Here is a 24,054-nt window from a genome sequence, read left to right on the forward strand (position 1 = left end):
ACCATGATGCAAAGCCCTAAGCCAACCCTTCTTCTGTGTGTTCTCAGACGAAGTAGTGATGGAATTGTCTGCAGAGACCCATTGTCTGGGACTGCCCTGTTACCACTTACCAGTGAAAACAGTCTATCTCGGGCGGCACCTGTGGCTCAGTGAGTAGGGCGCCGGCCCCATATGCCGAGGGTGGCAGGTTCAAACCCAGCCCGGCCAAACTGCAAGAAAAAAAATGGCCGGGTATTGTGGCGGGCGCCTGTAGTCCCGGCTGTTCGGGAGGCTGAGGCAAGAGAATCGCCTGGGCCCAGGAGTTGGAGGTTGCTGTGAGCCGTGTGACGCCATGGCATCCTACCCGGGGGCGGTACAGTGAGACTCTGTCTCTCCAAAAAAAAAAGAAAACAGTCTATCTCTTAGTGATCTCTGGGTTATATGATGTGATTCTGGGTGGGCTCAGTGGCCTCCCTGGAAACAGATCTGAGCTTGAACCCAAATCCAGTGGGTGCTAGTTAAGGGATCTGAGTGTGAACCATGAATTAGTCTTTGTGCTGCAGGTGATAACACCATCCTGATACATCACTGTAATGGCTACTGCAGTACTGTTCATAGCAGAGTTGACACTGGGGAGGGCTTGCTGTTTTGATCATTATGATTATCTTCAATATTGACTGTTTTCTTCCTTCATTCATTCCATTCACTTCCTTGTATGTGATTTTAGGTGGGCACTTGCTCCTATACTTCAGCCCCTATTTTGGGAGTAGAGATTGTCTCTTGACTGGTTATAAAAACAACATCATGACAGACTAGGAAGGTTGAAGGAGGTCTGGGACAAAGGACTATTATATATGAATACTGCCCTTAGGAATAAGATCCCCTGTTCCTGTGTACTGAGACTGAAGAATATATACTTGTTCTCACTTTACAGGGCGATTTCCAAAAGATCTCTATAAGTTCTCATTTATGGCTTAGCATCCCAGAATGTGCAGTTTTACCTTTTTGATATGCTAAACCACCCCAATTTCACATCTTTCTTTTTCATTGCAGGTTGGAGGGAGACTGATTTCATACACGGTTAGGGCCACATTTAGAGCCTTGGACTCTTTGCATCCCAAGACCCCCCAAGACAAAACAGATAGAGCCAGAAATACAGACCTAACTCCATCAAGTGGTGACAAAAGGATGGTGGGTGTTACTTGCTCCTGGGTCCCTGATGTCACAGCTGGTCTCAGAGGAAGAGAAAAGGGCAAGGAGTTCTTACTATGGCACATGGGTCTTGGTTTCTCTCCCTCTCTGCCTATTTTTTTTTTTTTTTTTTGAGACAGAGTCTTACTATGTCACCCTCGGTAGAGTGCCATGGCATCACTGCTCACTGCTCACAGCAACCAACTCCTGGGCTTAAGCAATTCTCTTGCCTCAGCCTCCCAAGTAGCTGAGACTACAAATACCCACCACAATGCCTGGCTTTTTTTTTTTTTTTTTTGAGACAGAGTCTCAAGCTAGTCCTGGGTAAATTGTTGTGGTGTCACAGCTCACAGCAGCCTCAAACTCTTGGATTTAGAGATTCTCTTGCCTCAGCCTCCCAGTAGCCACGACTACAAGCACCTGCCACAATGCCCAGCTATTTTTTTGTTGCAGTTGTCATTGTTGCTTTAGCTGGCCCAGGCTGGATTCAAACCTGCCAGTCTCGATGCATGTGGCTGGTGCCATAACCTCTGTGCTATGAGCACAGAGCCCCGGCTATTTTTTTGTTATAGTTGTCATTGTTGTTTAGCAGGCCCGGGCTGGGTTTGAACCCGCCAGCCCCAGTGTATATGGCCGGCACTCTAACCACTAAGCTATGGGTGCCAAGCCTCCCTCCCTAATTACTGACAGAAATAAGGAAAGTTCAGAGTTACTCGACAGGATTGTAAGATAGGGATGGATGAAAGGCAGCATGAGGCAAACCAGAGCGTCTCTGGTTTAGTCTGCATTCTGATGCATACTCCTGCATGTGTGTTCATGTGCATACACATACGTGCATCTTTATCTGTGTACCCATGCATGTGCATGAGTGTGAGTGCATACACAGGCATGTGTGTGTGTTTGTGTTTGCACATGTGTGTGCATGAGTGTGTGCAGGAGAATGCATGCATGTATGCAGTGTGTGCATATGTAGGGACACACGAATGCATGCACGTGTGGGTGCATGGGTGTGTGCATGTGTGTTGTATACATATATGTGTGATTGAATGTATGCGTTCATGTGTGTGCATGTGCTTATGTGATCACATGCTTGAATTTTGCGCATGAGTGTGTGTTCTCATCTATTCCAGACAGCAGAAAAGCCATGTCAAATGCTGTTTTGAGGTAGCCAAATCCTTGTAAAAGTCCAGTTTTAACTGTCGTTGGAGACCTTAGCTTCTTCTTTTGTGTTTTCTGAGACTCTTGGAGTGGAGGTGTGGAGACCCAACGGCAGTAACTGTACTGGATGTGGGAGACCCTGCAGAGTCCACTTTTTTAAGGCAGGGGACACAAGGGATCCTGTTACAGCAGAGAAATCAGTGGCTGTCCTCCTCTGGACATGACCTCGTTAGTAGGGTGTGTAGAGAAGTGTGGCTGAGAAGAGCGGGGACCAGGAGAGGCAGAACTGGCCAAGCATGAGATGGGTTCAATGGGAGAACTTGGGAGAGGACAGTTGGCAAAATTTGAAAAAGTTCTGCGGATGACATTGCAGTTATTTAATAGCATCGTATCAATGTCAGTTTTCTAATTTGGATCATTTTACTACACTATGGAAAATGCTACCATATATGCACATCATATGCTATTTTTTGCAATGTTTTTGTAAGTCTGAAATAATATTTTTAAACATAAGTAAATAATTCCTTTGAATGACAAGAGCATTTGGAATGAAGGGAAATGAGAAACAGCCAGAGTGTTGGTAGACGGCCATGATGGAGATGGGATGGTAACTACTCCGTTCCACTGTTCAGACTCAGTGGAAAAGGCTCTAGGTGAGGAAGAGAAGAAGAAATGTGGGAACGGGCAGCAGGGATGTCTGGGAGGAAAGAAACTCAGTCTTTGCTGAAAAGAAAGATGAGGCAGGATTCCCCTTCGGAAAGGAGATAAAGAGACATTTGGGGGGAATGGGGAGGATTTGATAACAAGGCCCATGGATCTCCTCTAGTCCATAGAGAGGAAGGTTTAGGGGATGATGAATGCCTGGGACAACAGACCAGGACCCCAGAAACAAAAGCTCATGGAATTCAGAAGGAAAACATTGGCCAGGGCTGCAGTGATGATTTCAGGTGTTGGGAAGGTGGTGTGCAAGCCAAGGTGTAGACAGATCTCTATGCCCTGAAGGGTGGGGGTTCTGGGACAATGAGACAAGTGGGTCTTCTGGGACCACTGAGGAAATAATGAAAGCAGGACCCAGGCACACAGGGCAAGAGAGAGAAGTGCTTTTCATAGGTGGGGGATGTGGGGATCTCTCCTGGGGTTTCAGGACAAGGAGGACCACTGTTGACTCTATGGCTGGGAATGGTGCTGAATCCATGAACAGGCTGTGTGCCCATGTCCTCCGCCAGCCCGGCCTCTCAATCTCCAGCTCTCTGACTGTGTCTCCATGTCTCTTTCTTTCTTTGTCTATCTCACTTTGTCTCTTGCTGTTGATCACTATCTCTGTATCTCTTCTCTTTCTCAATCTCTTTCTGTCTCGCCATCTCTGTTTCTGTCTCTGTCTCCCAGTCTCTCTGCCCCTTTCAATTTCTCTGTGTCTGTCTCCATCTTCTGCCTCTGTAGTTCTGCCTCTGACCCTGTCTGTCGGTCTGTCTGTCTCTCTCCCACACACCCCCCACCAGCATGAACCTGTGAAATAAGCTCAGTTTCCAGCCTGGGAGCTACCCCGGGCGATGCCGTGCACTCAGCCATGATCTGGCCTCCTCAGGATCTCTTTTCTCTGGTCCCTTGCATTCTGTGTCTTGAAAACTTGGGAACCTGCTCCTGGCACAGGACATGGGACAGTGAAGGGATCCCCAGAGACAGAGGGGGAAACCCCAAAGTGGGGAACAAACCTCAGGATTTTCTATCAGTGTGGACATGGGGTGTGGGCACCCCAACACCTGACCCTCTCCTCTTCCCAAAGTGAGCCTGTCCCTGGACCCAGATACCATGAGTCCCAAACTCAGCCTGTCTGAAGATCAGAAGAGTGCGACGCGGCTGCACTTCACCCAGGACCTGCCCTCCAGACCCTGGAGGTTCAACCTGGACCCCTGTGTCCTGTCCCGGGAGTGCTTCAGCACTGGAAGGTATTACTGGGAAGTGGCAGTTGGAGACAGGAGGGTCTGGATCCTGGGCGTGTATCTGGAGGGCATAGGTCGGAAGAGACAGATCCCCAAGTCCCACAGCATGGGCTCTGGGCACTGGAGCTTTACAAGAAGAGATACAGGGCTCTCTCCTACCCCAGGACCCGGGCCTGTATCCCCCCAGGCCTCTCCGCCAGGTGGGTGTTTTCCTGGACTGTGACAAAGGAGAAATTTCCTTCCACAATGTGACAGATGTGTCCCAGGTGTGCCAGTTCTCTGGGCTCTCTCTCCTTCTGCCCCTAAAGCCATTCCTCTGCTTGTGGACACATGATTCCCACCCTGTGACCTTCTGCCCAGTGGTCAGAGAGATGCATGATGAGACAGATTGGCCCCCCTGGAGGCCAAAAATTGCACCCTTAGAGACCTCTGGCCTTCCCCAGGGAACTCCCATTAAGGAGAAAACAGCATCATCCTCAATTAACAGGGACACCCTCCAGACAAGGCTCACATTCTCCTCACCTGAGACGACCAGCTCTCCAGGAGAAACACCCAGTCCCTGACATCCCCACTGGACTGTGTCTAACTGTGTCTAATGGGTGCAACTGTGAGCCCATTATCCATCATGTTTTACCTTCGTCATTCTCTTTGGTGAAATGAAAACATGTTCTGGGCTGAATTATGTCCCCCACCTCCACAAATTCACATGCAATGAAGTTCCAACCCCCAGGAACTGTGTTTGGAGATGAGTCACGGTTCTCCAGAGGAATAGAACCAAGTGGCTATCTGTGTAGATCCTATGTAAGAGGAATTTGAAAATATGAGAATTGGCTCACACAATTACAGAAGCCATGAAGTCCCACCATCTGCCATCTGCAAGCTGGAAAACCAGGAAGGCTGGTGGTGGATTTCACTCTGTGTCCAACTTTTTTTTTTTTTTTTTTTTTTTGAGACAGAGTTAATCTTACATGTGGACTTGTATAGTATGTATAGGAGGACCATAATGCCTCCCGGATATTTATTCAAACACTAGTGTAGATGATGCTGTCAGGTTTTTCTTTGTTTTTCTTTTTTAGAAGAGATTAACATTTAAATCTGTAGACTTTGAATAAAGCAGATGACCTTCCCAACACAGAGCCTCAGGTAATTAGCTGAAGGCCTTGATAGAAAAGACTAAGCTGCCCCAAGAGAATTCTGCCCACAGACGGCTTCTGCTCGCAAGCTTCAACACCCACTATTTTCTATTGGTCGCCCTGAGAGTTTCAGACTTGCCAGCTACACAATACTGTGAGCCAATTCCTTAAAATCACTCTTTCTCTCCTGTTGTTTCTGTTCTTTGGGAAGATCCCTGATGAACATACTTCTGTCACTCCTTTTTGACTGCATATATCCACAGCACTCAGCCATCAGAGTTGGACCCAGAAATCAGTTTATAGCAGTATATATATGTCCGAGTGCTTGAATGAAAAATGTGTGATCAAAGTGTTGGAGCTGTGTTCTCTGGGGATTCCTGGGCCATGTCCCTTCCATGCTTATGTGGTCTCACAGTCCCTGTGATACCAGGAACCCACTGGGGCCCTCCCTTTCGTATGAGTTTGCTGTTCTCTATTTCCATGCCCTGTGAGGCTTGGGGAACCCTTGGTGCAGTGACTGGTACATAATATGCATCCAAATAGGACAGATATCTCTTTGCCCCTTTGTCCTGCATGTCTGTCTTTTTATGGCCACTGACTTCTGCCTGGAACAATGTCCCAGACTTTTTGTCCCTACATGAGTGTCAAGTTCAGAAGCTCGTCTGGAAAATCCATGAGCACATTAGGTTTTCCCTCAGTGGCATTCTTCCTAGGCACCTTCTCTCTTCCCTTCTTCCCTGCCATTCTTGTGCTGACTTTCCTGCACTCAGAGTCCGTTCTGTATGTCAAGGAAGGAGTTCACCATTTTGTGAGGACTGGCTCTGTTCCCAGTATACTGGACTGACTCTGCTGCCCTGTATGTTTTAATCTCATATTATCTCTGTAGTTACCTGTTGGGGCTAGATAAGTGCCACTTAGTGAGATGTCCTCTGAGTACCAGACCAATTGAGAAATAAATATATAAATATGTAATATAAAAATATGAGGTACTCAGAGTTATCAAATTCATAGAGTCAGTAGAATGGGAGTTCTGGTGGTTGTCTATTTCTCAACATAACTATTTGAAGGAAGCAGGAAGAAAATCGCCTAGTATTGTTATGGCCACAGTAAAACTGAATTGAGCCACGCTTGCCATCAAGAGCCCAACATTCACCACGATGCTGAGCACAGAAGGTAGGGCAGGTTTATGGGGAAGGTCAGGGGCCTACCCTGGCTCTACCTTCATGGAGCTTACATTCTAGTGAAAACATCATCAAAACACTTACTCTAAGGCCAGGTGTAAGTGGCTCATGCCTGTAATCCTAGCATTCTGCAAGGCTGAGGTGGGTGGATCAGCTGAGCTCAGGAGTTCAAGATCAGCCTGGGCAAGAGTAAAACCCTATGTCTAAAAAGAAAAAAAAATAAATAACTGGGCCTTGTGGTGGGCACCAGTATTCCCAGCTACTCGAGAGGCTGACACAAGAGGTTTGCTCGAGCCCAAGAGGTTGAGGTTGCTGTGAGCTATGACACCATAGCACTCTACTGATGGTGACAAAGTGAGACTCTGTCAAATAAATAAATAAATAAACAAAACTACTCTATATTTATTGACACCATGTGATAATTTTACATGTCTGAGATTCAAGAGTAGACAACAATTAGCAGATAGAGATAATTCAATTAGTTAATGTTGAACACTTGCTAAACTGAATAAAAAGGAAGCCATTATGATACACTGTTCAAGGCACATACAAAAATCAGCAAGCATTTGAGTACCTACTATGTGCTGGCATATCAAAATGTCTTCTTTTTTAATTGACTTATGTTACTAGGACATTGCAGCTAGACTGTGTAAAAATATAAGTAAGAGAAAACTTGGAAATCAGTATTAGTGTTTGTTTTCAACCCTACTAGAAACTTTCAATTCAATAGGCTATTCAAGAAAATCCTCAAACAACTTGCTGCCTGTAAGCAAGGTGTTCTTTCTGCCAGTTCCAGACTGTAACAGGGGTGTCTAACCTGCAGCCCCTGGGTCACATGCTGATTTTGTGAGGACTTCTTTTGCTTATCTGTGGTATCCAGTGTCACGAAAATCAGCTTTTGTTGATGTTTGTGCATTTACTATGTGTCCCAGCACAACTCTTATTTCTCCAATGTGTGGCAGAGTGAATGAAAAAGAAAGGTTGGACACCCCTATGTAGAACTATGTGCTATAGCTAGATTCCTCCTGGGATGTTTTTCATCAGAAGACTAACAGAATAAGCAATGACTAGGAAAATGGTATTAACAAACAAAAAGGAGGGTGGAATACTTTTCAAAATAGTTAAATTATTATTAATTTTTGGTTTTAATAACCTACTGTAATGAGACTAAATTATAAAAGTATTGAATCATATATCTGTACAGTAGCATATTATCTAGCCTTAAAAAGGAATGAAGTACTGATGCATTCTACAGCATGGACAAAAATTCAAAACATTATGCTTAGTGAAAGAAGGCAGACACAAAAGGCCACATATTACACGATTCCATTTATATGGAATGGCAAGATTGGTGTTGTTAGAACCTGAGCAGCAAAATAAAGCATAAAAATGTTGTTACTGAAAATGTTGGCAATTCACTCTGACACCAAATTACCAGCTCAAGTTTTGCCACTGTTTCTTCAAGATCCCACATTTCAGAGAGTTTTCTTTTAACCTCTTTCTAGGAATAAAGACCCTATTAGGTAAATACCTAAAAGCCTAAGTCACAATGCAAATAAGACCAACTAATTTTTTCAGTTACGTATGTTCCCTTCACCAGTGAAATTCATGAGGCTTCAGCCCTAACACTTAATTTCAATGAAGAGGCAAAATTGAGGATTCTCTTTCATCTTTCAGTATCTCAAATGCTTATACAAACGTATTTGTGACATATGAAGAGGGCCACTTGAAAATCTTGTAGGAATTTCTATGGGCCTTGATTTTTAGAATATATTTTATGGCACTGTTATTTCCTGATTTTCCTATCCTATTTCCTTTCTCCTCACTGCATTTACCAACCTGAATCCTCCATACTACAACTGAGAGGGCAGAATGCCAAAATCTAAATATTATGACCCAATAGGAATCTACTGTTGAGTCCAGCTGTCATTTCTGAGGATTGCTGTCATCTTCCGTCCTCATGCATACATACAACATACTGGACACGAGAAGCCATGTCCGGTATGTTGTATGTATGCATGAGGACGGAAGATGCAAAAGGAGATGGGAAAAGAGAGGAATGAGATCTAAAAGTGTTGCAATAAAACTAAAACCACAGAAGAATTATTAAAACTGCACTAATTATGTATTTTTTCAAGACTATTTTTGAGATCTAGGGTTTCCTTCGAGATTCCATATGAATTGTAGAATTTTTTTCTATTTCTGCAAAAATTCTAATTTTGAATTTTGAAAGGGATTGCACTGAATCTATAGATCATGTTAGGGCGACAAAGTGAGACTCTGACAATATTAAGTCTTGCAATCTACGGTCACAGGATGTCTTTCCATTTATTTGTGTCTTCTTTAACTTCTTTCAGCAATGTTTTGTGGTTTTCAAGTATACAAGCTTCTCACCTCATTAGTTAAGCTTATTCCTAAGTATTTTATTCTTTTTGATGCTATGATAAATGAGACTATTTTCTTTCATTCTTTCTTTTTTTAATGTCCTTTTTGGATTGTTCATCTTAGTGTATAGAAATGTGACTGATTTTTGTGTGTTGATCTGTATCGTGAGCTTTGCTGAATTCATTTATCAGTTGTCATTTTTGAGGAATCTTTTGAACAGAGATAACTTTACTCTTTTTTTTTTTTTTTTTGCAATTTGTATGCCTTTTGTTTCTTTTTCTTGTCTAACTGCTGTGGCTAGGACTTCCAGTAAGTACTTAGCTGAATAGAAATGCTAAGAGTGGGCATCCTTACACTTTCAGTCTTTTAGTATTTAATATGATGTTTGCTATGGGCTTTTCACATACACAGTCTCCTTCTATTCTACTAATAAGTGGAGATGACACTATATAAAATCAATTCATTGATATAAAGCAATGGTCTTCAAACTAGATTATACCTATTCCTGGGATAACATGAAGACTCTCCAAGCATTATGTAAAACTACGGTTTGCACAAAGTTTTAAGGAATCAATACATGGATCTATAATTTGCATACACCATGTACACTGCTTCTCAAAAATGATCCACCTAAGAACTTGCTTGTGGTCTAGGTATTATGTGGATTTTGCATCCCCATCCTCCTTTCACAGCTGCCTTTATCTCACAATTCAAAAAAAGACATGCATGTATATCTCATTCATGACACAATGGCACAATGTCTCAAGATATAAAAAAGAAAAATAGATATAAAATATAAAAAAGTTTGGAGCAACAGATAAAAAGATATTCTGAAAGGGCAGTGCCTGTGGCTCAAGGAGTAGGGTGCTGGTCCCATATACCAGAGGTGGTGGGTTCAAACCCGGTCCTGGCCAAAAAAAAAAAAAAAAAGATACTCTGAAATGTTGGGGCTGGCTAAAGGCTTGAAATAAGACTCTATTTTTCCGGTGGCACCATGACTCAGTGAGTAGGGCGCCAGCCCCATAAACTGAGGGTGGCGGGTTCGAACCCGGCCCTGGCTAAATTGCAACAAAAAATAGACGGGCGTTGTCGCGGGAGCCTGTAGTCCCAGCTACTCAGGAGGCTGAGGCAAGAGAATCGCCGAAGCCTAAGAGCTGAAGGTTGCTGTGAGCTGTGATGTTACAGCACTCAACCAAGGGCAACAAAGTGAGACACTGTCTTTAAAAAAAAGGCTCTATTTTCTCCCATGATGTTTCATTAAGGGATGTATTCCTAATAAAACTTTACTTTTCTAATTTAGTATTTATCAGTATTTGTGGTATATTTATAACTTTATTATTAATATTATTGATATTAATAATTGTGATAACACTATCCAGAGAAAAATGTTAATGCTTTAAAATTTATAGTCGGGTGGCACCTGTGGCTCAGTCAGTAGGGCACCAGCCCCATATACCAAAGGTGGTGGGTTCAAACCCATCCCTGGCCAAACTGCAACAACAGAAAAAATAGCCGAGCATTGTGGTGGGCGCCTGTGGTCCTAGCTACTTGGGGAGCTGAGGCAAGAGAATCACCTAAGCCCAAGAGCTAGAGGTTGCTGTGAGCTGTGATGCCACAGCACTCTACTGAGGGCGACAAAGTGAGACTCTGTCTCTAAGAAAACAAACAAAAACATTATAGTCACAGAAAATTTTTTAAAATAAAAACTTTCAATTCAGGTGGCGCCCGTAGCTCAGTGGACAGGGTGCCAGCCACTTACACCCAGGCTGGTAGGTTCAAATCCGGCCCAGAAAAGCTAAACAATGACAACTGCAACAAAAATATAGTCCCAGCTACTTGGGAGGCTGAGACAAGAGAATCGCTTAAGCCTAAGAGTTTCCGGTATCAGTGAGCTGTGACACCACAGCACTCTACCAAGGGCGACATAGTGAGACTCTGTCTGAAAAAAAAAAGTTTGAATTCATGTTTTTTTAAATTGCAGATGGAAGATAGCATGATCACAAAGACATTTAAGGCTGTGTATGATGGCTCACGCCTGTAATCCTAGCACTCTGGAGGCTGAGGTGGGAGAATCGCTTGAGCTGAGGAGTTCAAGACCATCCCGAGCAAGGGCAAGAACACCTCTCTACTAAAAATAGAATAATTAGGGCTGGTTGCATGTACCTATAATCCTAGCTACCTAGGAGGCTGGGAAGGAGGATCACTTCAGCCCAGTTTGAGGATACAGTGAGCTATGATGATGCCACTGTACTCTAGCCAGTACAATTGAGCAAGCCTCTTTCACTCAAAATAAAAAAAGACATTTAAGTTATAATAGAATAATTTTTTTTTTTTTTTGAGACAGAGTCTCACTTTGTTGCCCTCGGTAGAGTACCATGGTGTCACAGCTCACAGCAACCTCCAGCTCTTGGGCTTAAGTGATTCTCTTGCCTCAGCCTCCCTAGTAGCTGGGAATACAGGTGTCTGCTGCAACGCCCAGCTATTTTTTTGTTGCAGTTTGGCCAGGGCCAGATTTGAACCCTGGGCACATGGGGCCAGCGCCCTACTCACAGAGCCACAGGCGTCTCCCAATAGAATAAAATGTTGTGAGGGTTTCAAGCAGAAACTTAATTTAAATTTTATTGGCTATAATTAAAAGAATTATGATTCTATTTAATTTTAAGAGATCAATATATTATAAGAGTGGAAATTTCATCCTTTCCATCTATTTAAACTTAAAGATGAAAAATGTTAGCTACCAACTTACTTTTTTTAGACAAAAATAGTTTTAAAAACATCTTTAAAGGATTCTTGAGCAAGAAATGATATAGAGAACCAACTTCAGAAGTTCTGTCACTATGCAGAGATAAAAAGACAGAGATGAAAATAATCTTGAAGAAAAATAGAAGAGAGTTTGGAGATCTATCCTAAGAATAGGTGTGCTTCAGAAAGACATCCAAACAAATTGTGGAACAATTACAATCATTTAGAGGGTATAAACAACACTTCAGAAAACCTTGAATTACCAGAACAAAAAAAAAAAATCCAAAAATAAACCGAAAACCTGAATACAGGTCTCAAAGGTCTTAAGCTCACTGTGTGAGAATTGATGAACACTCCCCACAACTAGACAGATCATTACGTTCTTTGTCAGCAGTCTGGAGCTCTTCTTTATGTCTTTCCAATTGCTGTGTTAACTGGTCTATTTCAGTTTGTACTTGGCAAAGTTTTTCATTTTTATTACTTAAATTAACCACTTCAGATCCTTGCTTTCCATGAGCTCTTAAATGCTTCTCTAGGTCTTTATTAGCTTACTGAAGAAAGTCAACCTATATTGAATTTGTAATTCATAAGGTATATGAACTGGGAGATTATTCTAAATGCTAACTTTCAAAATAATATTTCACAAAAATTATGCTATAAAAAGATACTGAAAATTAAAACCCATAGCTACTTTGTATTTGCAAACTTATGCTGTTTTTATTTGCAAAACTGATCATGAAAATATATGTCCATTGGCTTTGCTTTTCAAACAAAGAAAGGATAAGAAATTTGTGTGAACTTTTCCCCAATACAGAGTCGCACCACTATGACAAAGATACGATGATGATGATAAACATTGCTCTAGACTGTGTGGTCCAATACAGTAGCTATGAGGACACACCTGTGGCTGCTGAGTGCCAGAAATGTGGTTAGTCCAGCCTAAGATGTGCTGTAAGTGTAAAGTACACATAAGATTTCAAAGACGATATTAAAAATGTATATAAAAATATTACTTGTTGAAATGATAGTATTTTGGATCTATTAGGATAAAGGCATTATTAACATTTTACTACCTTTTTATTTTTAAAAATCGAGCTATTAGAAAAAATTTTATTATATATGGCTCATCATATTTCCATGGGACAGCACTGTTCTAGAGCTGCTATTGAAATTTTGTGCATTATTGTGTTGGCAGCCCAGGCAGCTCCAGCATATCTAAATTTCTAAAGTTCATGTGTCACGCTTTATGGGACTGTCCTGCTTTTTCATCCTGAGGTAAAATACATGGCAAAGGAATTCACTAGGTAAGTAGATAAAAGTTAGGTGTTTAATTTTCACTTATATTTTTAAGTCATGTTTTTTACATGGTAAGAGAAATACAAAGTCATAAAATTTTTGAAAATAAAGAATATCCCATTACACAAAGGTAAGCTCTGTTAGTACACGTTGGTGTATTCTCTTTGTGTTTTTTCTCAGTGTTTCCAAGTACACATATTCATTTTCTTAAAGGCAGAAAGAAGATCACCTTGTGCTCATAGCTTAGTCTCTTCTTTCAAATTTTTAACAGCATGGGGTGTTTTAATTGTAGCCTCATTATTCTTTAAAGACATGATTTTAAAGCTGCACCTTACTTATGGACACTTCATCTCTGTCAATTTTTTCCTGTTGCAAACAGTACCTCAGTGAGTAACCGCTGCCACTTTTACAAACCCATAGACCCTAACAAATACTTAGGATTTTACACACTCAATGCAACAGACATAAAAGCCATTACCTGAATATTTAAATAAGCACTGGCTTTATTTCTAGACTCCAGAGAAAGGACAACAGGGGAGCAACCTCCATCCAAAGCAACTGATAGTCATTCTGTATCTCATTCTTTTTTTTTTTTTTTTGTAGAGACAGAGTCTCACTGTACCGCCCTCGGATAGAGTGCCGTGGCGTCACACGGCTCACAGCAACCTCTAACTCTTGGGCTTACGTGATTCTCTTGCCTCAGCCTCCCGATCATTCTTTTAGCTCAATCTGAATACATAAAATCATAAAAATCTGGTTTTGAACCAAATGATTAACACTGAGCAAACATTTATTTGTATATACTTTTATCTCCCACAATGTACATACAAGGTAAACGTTCACATTTGTACCCACACATACATGCAGGTATGAAAAGCAAAAATAGGCTCAGCACCCATAGCACAGAAGTTACGGGGCCGGCAACATGCACCGAGGCTGGGAGTTTCAAACCCATCCTGGGCCTGCTAAACAGCAATGACAACTGTAACAACAACAACAACAAAAATAGCCGGGCGTTGTGGCAGGCACCTGTAGTCCCAGATGCTTGGGGGGCTGAAGCAAGAGAATTGCTTAAGCCCAAGAGTTTGAGGTTGCTATGAGCTGTGACACCTTACTGAAGGTGACATCATGAGACCCTGTCTCAAAAAAAAAAAAGAAAGAAAGAAAAGAAAAAATAACACAGAAAATTTCGATGTAAATATATATATATATATTTTTTTTTTTGAGACAGAGTGTCACTGTGTCGCCCTTGGTAGGGTGTTGTGGCATCACAGCTCATAGCAACCTCAAACTCTTAGGCTTAAGCGATTCTCTTGCCTCAGCCTCCCAAGTAGCTGGGACTACAGGCACCCACCATAACACCCGGCCACTTGTTGCTGTTGCCTTGTTTTTTAGCTGGCCCCAACTGAGCTCAAACCCACCAGACTTGGTGCATGTGGCTAGCACCATAATCACTGTGCTATGGGCACCGAGCCACAATGTAAGTATTATTGATATAGCTTCATAAATATTTCTATTGACTAGATTTCTTTCCAATTTAATTATTGTATTTTTCTTTCTAAGAATCAGGCAATGTTTATATAAAAAGAAACTTGCTAGCAGATTACATTCATGTTCAAATATGGGAACTGAGTCTGAACTACTTCAGTGCCTGGTGGAATAAATGTGGAATAAAGGAATGAATGTAATATGCTAAAAAAAGTGAGTTACTACTGAACCTCAATATTAAAAAGAATAGGAAATTGGGGTGAATTTAATTATCTATTATTTAGAAAACAGACATATAATCAAAAAGATCACTGTTAACCGTAAACTAATTCCCATGCAAGGATTTGGAAAAACAACATACTTTCAAGCTTTGGTTTTCTTTCTCAAAAACAAAAAAACCCTGAAAACAAAACCAGTCAATTTGACAATTATTGAGCTCAGAACTAGACCATGAATAAAACATGGTCGTGACTTTTGAGAACAAACCTCTTTATAGGAAAAACTAGCAAGTAAAGCAATAATTGTTGTGTAATATGGCATTCAATGATAAAATAAAGGAAATAAGGATAGGGCACCAAAGTAGTTATGGGAATGAGACAATTTACTCTGCATGGTATGTTTTTGGATGCAGAAATAAGTGAAGTATGCCCCCAAAAAGTTTATAAATGATACTATAAAAGTGAAGAAAAGAGGGGTAGGCAGTGACACGAAAGCATGAAACAGTGGTATGTTTGAGGCAGCAGAAATGGCTCAGTATTAGGATTGTAATGCACAAGGAAACTAGAGGTTAAGGATGAGTCTGAAGAATAATAGGTGGGATCTAATTATGATTACTCTGGACTGAAGGATGAATTTGATAGGTATAAAAAAACCAGAGGCAGGGAGAATTACTGCAGAAATGTATGAAAGACAATTAAGGCCTAAAATGAAACAGTGCTATAGAGGAGAACAGAAGAAATAATTTTATTAAGTACTTAGGCAGGAGAACTGACTGGTGAATGGTATGTACAGATAAGAGAAAGAATTGTAGAAAGACTGCAGAACGTGGACTTGGACAGATGGTGATGTTGCCAACCAAAGTAGAAAATTGGGATGAAACAGATGTGAGGGAGAGATAAATTCAGTACTAGCCATACAAATACAAAAAGACCGAATCCAAGTGGAAATGGCCAGTGTGAAGTTTGGTACACGGGCCTGGAGCTCAGCAGGGGGGTTTGAGCCAGAGAGAGATCAAGGAGTCATCAATAAACAGGCAAAATTTTAAAGCAAAAGAGCAGAAGAAGACGTGAGAACAGGAAGAAGAGGTCAAAGATGGAATCCTGAAAAAAACAGTAATATTTCAGGGAGCAGACAGATGAAAAAAGCAAAAATAAATTGAGAGAATTAATGGGAAAAAAAGAAACTGAAAGAAAATTAAGTCATGAAAGAGTTAAAAAGAAAAATTATCAATAATATCAAATGCCACAGAGTGGGTCAAGAAAAGAAAGACTTTAAGTACCTTTTGTACTTAGTAACTATATCATTGGTGCCATTTATGAGACTACACCACATAGTGGGGGGCCGAAGGAAGGCAGAAGGCATCCACAAACATCCCAGGCAGAGTAAATTTTCTTGTTCCCATAACTAACCTGCAAGAGGCTAAGGAGTGAGGAAGTGAAGCAGTAGAGACAGAAATGGGAGCACTAAGAAACTCTTCCGAGAAGTTTGCATAAGGGAGAAGAAGGTGTTAGAAAGAGGGAGAAGTCGTTAAAAGAGTTCTTTCTTAAGAATGTTAGTGATGACAACAGTAGTACCTCTCTATAAGATTAAGATTAAAATGGGCGGCTTCTGTGGCTCAAAGGAGTAGGGCACTGACCCCATATGCCGGAGGTGGTGGGTTCAAACCCAGCCCCAGCCATAAACTGAAAAAAAAAAAAAATTAAGATTAAAAGAAGTAATCATTATAAAGTGATTACAGTATAAGTGTTCGTTGACCAGGCATGGCAGCTTATACCTGCAATCCTAGCAGGTATAAGGAGGCTAAGGAGGAAGATTACTTAAGGACAGGAGTTAAGAAAGCAAGACATGCACAAAATTAGCTGGGGATGGTGGTGTGCACCTGGAGTCCCCCCTACTGGTGCAGGAGCATCACCTGAGCCTAAGAGTTTAAGGTGACACAGCAAGATATTGTCACAAATAAACAACAACAACAATAACAACAAAAAACCCTGTTTGTTAAAGAAACGAAATAATTGCTTAAAGTCCTGGGCACGATAGGACACATTTATAGTTCCAGCTACTCAGGAGGCCAAGGTTGGAGGATTGCTTAAACCCAGGAGTTTGAGTCCAGCCTGGGCTGTACAGCAAAACCCCATTTCTAATAATAATAATGATAATAATAATAAAGTTAAGTCCTGAAAGAGAGGGAATAGGGCCAAGAGCACAGGCACCTTAGCCTTAAACACCCTACCCGTGAGCCTGAGTGAAAATACTGATAAAGACAGAGACAGAAAGTTGAAAAAGGGTGATATCCCGAGGAAGGGATGTAGGCTGAGGAGAGATCTTGAAAAGAGTGAAATTGGGAATACGTGCCAAGGAAAACAGAATAAACTTAAGCACAATAGGGGCGGCGCCTGTGGCTCAAGGAGTAGGGCACCGGTCCCATATGCTGGAGGTGGCGGGTTCAAACCCAGCCCTGGCCAAAAACCAAAAAAAAAAAAAAAAAGCTAGAAACTTAAGCACAATAATAACAAAAACTGACAGGCAGCAGAGTAGAGTCAACTAAGCCCACTAAGATTGATAACAATAAATTGCTGGTTTCCATCAGAACGGTCAAGCTGCTTGTTCCAAACACCTTGGCCCCATCATAAAGATGGTAAAGACTGGCCAGTTCATATTCATAAAGAGCTTGGGAAAAATGTAATGAAAAGGCCCAGCCTTGGGCCAGGTGCTATGGAGAGGCTGTGGAGAGACCAGGCCAGCTCCTAACACCCTACCCACAAACACCACGTCAGATCAGTCGGGGAAAGGATGTGTGAAACCCTGCCAGTACTCTCAAGAGTCCCAGAAGTTCTCCTGCCAGTTGCCAGTGCGAGAGGGGGGCTCCTCTTTCCATGTAGTGACCCTGTGTGTCACCAGCAGTGCAGGGAGCAAGACCAGCAGGACCCTGACATTTGAGGGCTTTAGAATCCTGCAGCCCTGGGCGGCGCCTGTGGCTCAAAGGGGTAGGATGCTGGTCCCATATGCCGGAGGTGGCGGGTTCAAGCTCAGCCCCGGCCAAAAAACCACAAAAAAAAAAAAAAAAAAAAAGAATCCTGCAGCCCGACCCACCTATCAACATCATTATCACTGCTGTGGCCAGAAAACCTTGCTGGCTCAATGTCACCTGGAAAGACCCCTACTCTTGGGGTCAGCTTCGGTTTGAGGTCCGATACTAAGCAGAACGGTCAAAGACATTCACAAAATGGATGAACCCAGGAGTACTCCTGCAGCCGAGGTGTCTACCCCCACACAGGAACCTAGTACTAACACAGAGGACGATGATATGCACCCTGAAGATTCTCCAAGTACAACAAGCCCAGTGCAACAGCCTTCTTCAGAACCACTGCCCATGTTCCTGGTAGCTGGAGGAAGCCTGGCCTTCGGAGCACTCCTCTGCATTGGCATTGTCCTGAGGTTCAAGAAGACATGGCAGCTGCAGACTCTGAAAGACCAACGTGCACCCACCATATGCCTTGGGGCACACACCCACCCCAGTGCTTGTTCCTCTCATCTTCCCCCACCCCACTCTGGTGTCCCTGGAGCCCTTATGACATCAGCAATCAAGACTACTTCTTCCCCAGATAGCTAACAGACTGGGTTCCAGGCATGCTGACAGCCAGGGTGACGGAGCATGGCTCAGTGAATGGCAGTCCTGACCGCCATGCCAGCCCTCAGGGGCATGGGGCCTCTGGCTTCACTATTACAGAACAGCTTCGCACCCTTTCACTCTGGATGAAAAATGAGTTTGCTCCATCTGTTCAGATGGAAAAGGTGGTTGAATTTTCAAAGCTCCCTTCCCAAATGCCCTGCTTAAAGGTGCTGGAGCAAACATGGGCCATGTCAAGACTCTGCTGGACACCCAGGGGGCACGGCCTGGGGAAGCCTCTGTGTGAGAAGCTGCTGGCCGCCCCCTCGCCGGCTGCTCCTCATGCTGCAACCTTAGCCAGGCAGGATGTGTGTCCAGCCATAGATCCCCCAGAGCCTGGCTCCTGGCCCCTAAGCCTGTTTCTCTCCCACCTCAAACTCTTGGAACCCGGATGTCTTCGCAGGTGCATTTTTCTAGGCTTCAGGATGGCTTTTATTAAAACCACAGAGGCTGAGGGAAGAAGGTTCTCCTGCCTTTCTTCCCCACATTTGAAAACAGGTGAGTGGGTGAATCACACAGTATCTCAGGACAAGATGGTTTTAAGTGGAATTATAATTAGTCTCTCATGAGCATTTTGCTAAATGTGAATGATAATCCTAGACATTTGCCGAATACAGAAGCCACTGCACCGGCTTTAGATCTCAGGAATTCTGGAGGGAGAAGCGGCGATGAAGGAGGGAAGTGGAGGATGGGGTCTCCATGGTCTCCTGTGGTGGGGGAGCTGAGGGCGCCCACAGCCTCTGAAAGGTTCTCCGCCCCCACCAATGGAAAGCAGGCAATAGAGCAGGCTTCTGCTAGGGTTGAGACCAAAACTGATTTATTCCAGCTTTATTGTTTTCAACTGAGGGAAGATAATATTCATGTGAAAAGAGAAAAGAACCCAGAAAGAATGTTTTTTAGTTTGGTTTCTAAAAAATTGCTGTTTCCTCTGCTGAGTGTGGAAGATCCAGTAATCGCTGGGTGTCAGTGTATAGATAATTTGGGGATGGGGGAGGATGGGAGGATAGTCACTTCATCTAGCCCCAAACTGAGTGAAATGAAAGAGGAGGAGGAGAAAAAAATATTTTTCCCTACAAGAGAAGAGATTCTGGTTTCATTCTGTGTTTTGTTTTTGTTTTAAAAAGTGGACAAATAGCCTACCTCTTCTCCACTCCGGGGGGGGAAAGCAGCTTGTGACTTCATAACCACAGCAGTTAAGCAGGAAAGTGCGTCTCACGCCCTCTCATTACACAGTGAAGCAGCCTTCCACGATTACCAGGCAGGGTGCTAGAAATTCCCCTCCCTGTGAGGTCTCTGCTGTCAAAGTGGAGGTTCATTAAAAAATTCCTAACCTCAATGCCTTCCTCTTTTTGTTTTCCTAGAGGTTGATTCAGCTCAGCTGGAAATGAAACACCAACTAAATGTGTAGCCCCGACATTGTGACTAACACTTCAGCTGACTTTTCTGTCCAAGGTTTGAAAAAAATAGTGATTAGTGGTTACCCAGACAGGTGCTCTCCAGTACTGGGGTATCCCCGTGTGGCACTGATTAATTTCAGTCATGTGGTCACAGACTCCAATTTTACTAGACCAGACAGGTACAAAAGGATGAAAATGACTGTTTTATTTGCTGTTCGCTGGGTTCAAGCTATTGATATCTTAAGCAAGCAGTGATTTTCTTTGGGGGCTTCAGACCTTTTAGATCCTGTTGCTGCCTCAAGAAGCTCATCTGAAGTTGACAAAGGCTAGGAGGTGTTTATGGTGTGGTTTTTGTTTTTTTTCTATATGAAGTTTCTGGGACTTGACTGGGCACCTGTGGCTCAAGTGGCTAAGGCGCCAGCCACATACACCTTAGCTGGCAGGTTCGAATCCAGCCCAGGCCTGCCAAAACAACAATGACCACTGCAATCAAAAAATAGCCAGGCATCATGGCAGGCGCCTGTAGTCCCAGCTACTTGGGTGGCAGAGGCAGGAGAATCGCTTGAGCCCAGGAGTTGGAGGTTGCTGTGAGCTGTGATGCCACAGCACTCTACCCAGGTGACAGCCTGAGGCTTTGTCTCAAAAAAAAAGAAGTTTCTGGGACTTAAACAGCAAAAATGCTATTAAAGAGAAATATTAAAAATGAGAATCTGCACAAGAAAGGGTGATTCTTTGCTTACGGTTCTTTAATTCTTTACAGTGTTTTGCCCACATCTAGTACTACCAAACCTGGGCAGAGGCCTGCTAGTAGAAGATGTGAAATCCAGATAACTCATCATTGCTCAGAGAGAGGCAGCTTTGATCTCCAAATTGTTATTGCTTTCACTATTATTGTAACAGAGATGCTTTTTTGTTTGTTTTTTAATTGAGGAAGGGTTTTTTCTTTCATTTTTCATAAGCTAGTACCAATGAAGGAGGTGTCTGTGTCTCTGCCCCACAGGCCTCACTCAGTGCAACACAGATCTATGGCCTGAACTTTCTCTGTCCTTTGTGGTGACTGGACATGAGTCTGACCCACAGGCCTATCTTACCTGTGTCTCTGCAGCACACCTGCTGCCTTGCACGCTCAGTAGAGCTGCGGCTCACCTCTCACCTGCCACTGTCCACCATGCAGCCGGATGTGAAATGTCGGCACAGAGACAATTTAGAGTAAGCATGACATCTTACCTTTTTGAGTAGGAAAAGCAAAAAATATGCTGGTTCAAGGTCTAAAAATTAAAGTGATGTCATTAATTCTTGAAGCATTAATGAAATATTTTCAAAGATATTTCAAGGGGATGGCATTGGATATATCTGTGAGGCCTTTGGTAAACCTGAGACCTCTTTGCTCTGAGGAGACCTTGCCCTGGTGCTTTGTTCACCAGACTCTGAGCTCACCCCAAGTCCCCGGCAGGTCCTCGCTGCCCTGGGAGAAAGGAAACTGGTCATGTTGAAATAGTGCAGAGCCTGCTGTTGGAGCTAGGTGGGGAGCCCACCAGAGGAGATCAAACTGTCACTCTTCACAGATGATATGATTGTATATCTGGAAAACCCCAGGAATTCAATTACAAAACTCCTAGAAGTGATCAAGGGATACAGCATGTCTCAGGATACAAAATGAACACTCACAAATCTGTAGCCTTTATATATACCAACAATAGACAAGGGGAAAAAACAATCAAGGACTCTATTCCCTTTTCAATAGTGCCAAAGAAGATAAAATATCTTGGATTGTATCTAACTGGGATGTGAAAGATCTCTATAAAGAGAACTATGAAACTCTGAGAAAAGAAATAGCTGAAGATGTTAGCAAATAGAAAAATATACCATGTTCATGGCTGGGAAGACTCAACATTGTTAAAATGTCCATACTACCTAAAGCAATCTACAGATTTAATGTGATCCCTATTAAAGCACCTCTATCATACTTTAAAGATCTGGAAAAATTAGTACTTTGCTTTATATGGAAACAGAAAAAACCTCAAATAGCCAAGACATTACTCAGAAATAAAAACAAATCGGGAGGAATCATGCTTCCAGACTTCAGACTATACTATAAATTGATAGTGATCAAAACAGCATGGTACTGGCACAAAAATAGAGAGGTAGATGTATGGAACAGAATTGAAGACCAAGAGGTGAACCCAGACACTTATCATCATTTGATCTTTGATAAGCCTATCAAAAATATAAATTGGGAGAAAGATTCCCTATTTAACAAATGGTGCTGGGTGAATTAGCTGGCGACCTGTAGAAGACTGAAACTGGAACCACACCTTTCTCCTCTAACAAAAATTGACTCTCAATAGCTAAAGGACTTAAGACATGAAACTATAAAAATTCTGAGAGAGTGCAGGCAAAACACTTGAAAAAATTGGCCTGGGAGAATACCTTATGAGGAGGACACCCCAGGCAATTGAAGCAACATCAAAAATGTATTACTGGGATATGATCAAATTAAAAAGCTTCTGCACTGCCAAGAACACACTAAGTAAAGCAAATAGACAGCCCTCAGAATGGGAGAGGATTTTTGCAGATTATATTTCCAAAAAAGGTCTCATAACCAGAATCCACAGAGATTATTAATTAACTTATTAATAAGAAAAAAACAAGTGATCCCATTTTATTGTGGGCAACAGACATGAACAGAAGCTTCTCTGAAGAAGACAGGCGTGCGGCCTACAGACACATGAAAAAATGCTCATCTTCTTTAATCATCAGAGAAATGCAAATCAAAACCACTCTGAGATACCATCTAACTCCAGTAAGAGTAGCCCACATAACAAAATCCCAAGACCAGAGATGTTGGCATGGATGTGGAGAAAAGAACCCTTATGCACTGCTGGTGGGAATGCAAGCTAGTACATTCCTTTTGGAAGGAAGTTTGGAGAACTCTCAGGGATCTAAATGTAGACTGTTTGATCCTGCAATTCCTCTTCTAGGTGTATATCCAAAAGACCAAAAATCATTTGGCAACAAAGATATCTGCACAGATTGTTCATTGCAGCTCAATTCATAATTGCCAAGTCATGGGAGAAGCCCAAGTGCCCATAGACCCATGAATAGATTAATAAATTATGGTATATGTATACCGTGGAATACCATGCAGCATTTAAAAAAATGGAGACTTTACCTCTTTTATGTTTACATGGATGGAGCTGGAAAATATTCTTAATAAAGTATCTCAGGAATAGAAAAAAAAATCCAGTGTACTCAGTACTACTATGAAACCAATTTATAATCACTCACACTTTCATATGAAAGATGAATCACAACTATAGCCCAGGATGAAGGAAGGAAGGGCATGGGGAGAGGAGGGAGTTGGGTCAATAGAGGGAGGGTTAATATGGGGACCACACCTATGGAGAATATTGCAAGTATAAGTTGGATCTATCGGGTGTAGAACACAAAATGTCTTAACACTGTAATTGGATAAATGAGGTGAAGGCTATGTTTTTTAGTAGGATGTAAGCAGTCCAATTTGTACAAATAATCAACACATTGAATCCCACAGTGGCATAAATGTATTCATGATATATGTACAACTTAATAATTTTTTTAAAAAAATAAAAAATAAATAAAAAATAAAAATGTAGACATCAGCCCAGCATGGTGGCACCTGCTTATAGTCCCAGCTATTCAGAAGGCTGAGGCAGAAGCATCATTTGAGCCCAGGAGTTTGAGGTTGCAGTGAACTTGATGATACCACTATACTCTAGCCTGGGCACCAGAGGGGGACCTTCTCTAAAATGAACAATAACAATAAAGCCAAAAGGCAAACCAGAGAGTTTGAGAAAATATTCACAATATTTGATAAAGGATTTTTACATGGATTATAAAATGAAATCTTTTTTTTTGTGTGTAGAGACAGAGTCTCACTTTATGGCCCTCAGTAGAGTGCCGTGGCCTCACACAGCTCACAGCAACCTCCAACTCCTGGGCTTAAGCGATTCTCTTGCCTCAGCCTCCCGAGTAGCTGGGACTACAAGCGCCTGCCACAATGCCCGGCTATTTTTATAAAATGAAATCTTACAACGTCTTACAACTTTCCTTCTCAAAGGAAGTCTGACTCTTTTTTTAAAGGTTCTGAATCTCTGATCTATTAGGCAGCATGGTTTAGGTTATATTTCATAAATATGCAGGAAATAACAGGTTTAGGTTATATTTCAGAAAGAGCTCAAATGCTCATAAACAGCAACCATGCTTGCTTGAGGGTGGGAAGGGGAATTCTTCAGACTA

General features: G+C 42.3%; 1 pseudogene; it reads left to right on the forward strand.

The window, feature by feature from the left end:
• The first annotated feature begins 2,932 nt into the window (after positions 1-2,932).
• LOC128572594 (interleukin-6 receptor subunit alpha-like) lies at positions 2,933-18,284 on the forward strand (annotated as a pseudogene).
• Positions 18,285-24,054: the final 5,770 nt, after the last annotated feature.

Source organism: Nycticebus coucang, chromosome 20 (assembly GCF_027406575.1).
Source record: "Nycticebus coucang isolate mNycCou1 chromosome 20, mNycCou1.pri, whole genome shotgun sequence".
In the NCBI taxonomy this organism is placed as follows: Eukaryota; Metazoa; Chordata; class Mammalia; order Primates; family Lorisidae; genus Nycticebus; species Nycticebus coucang.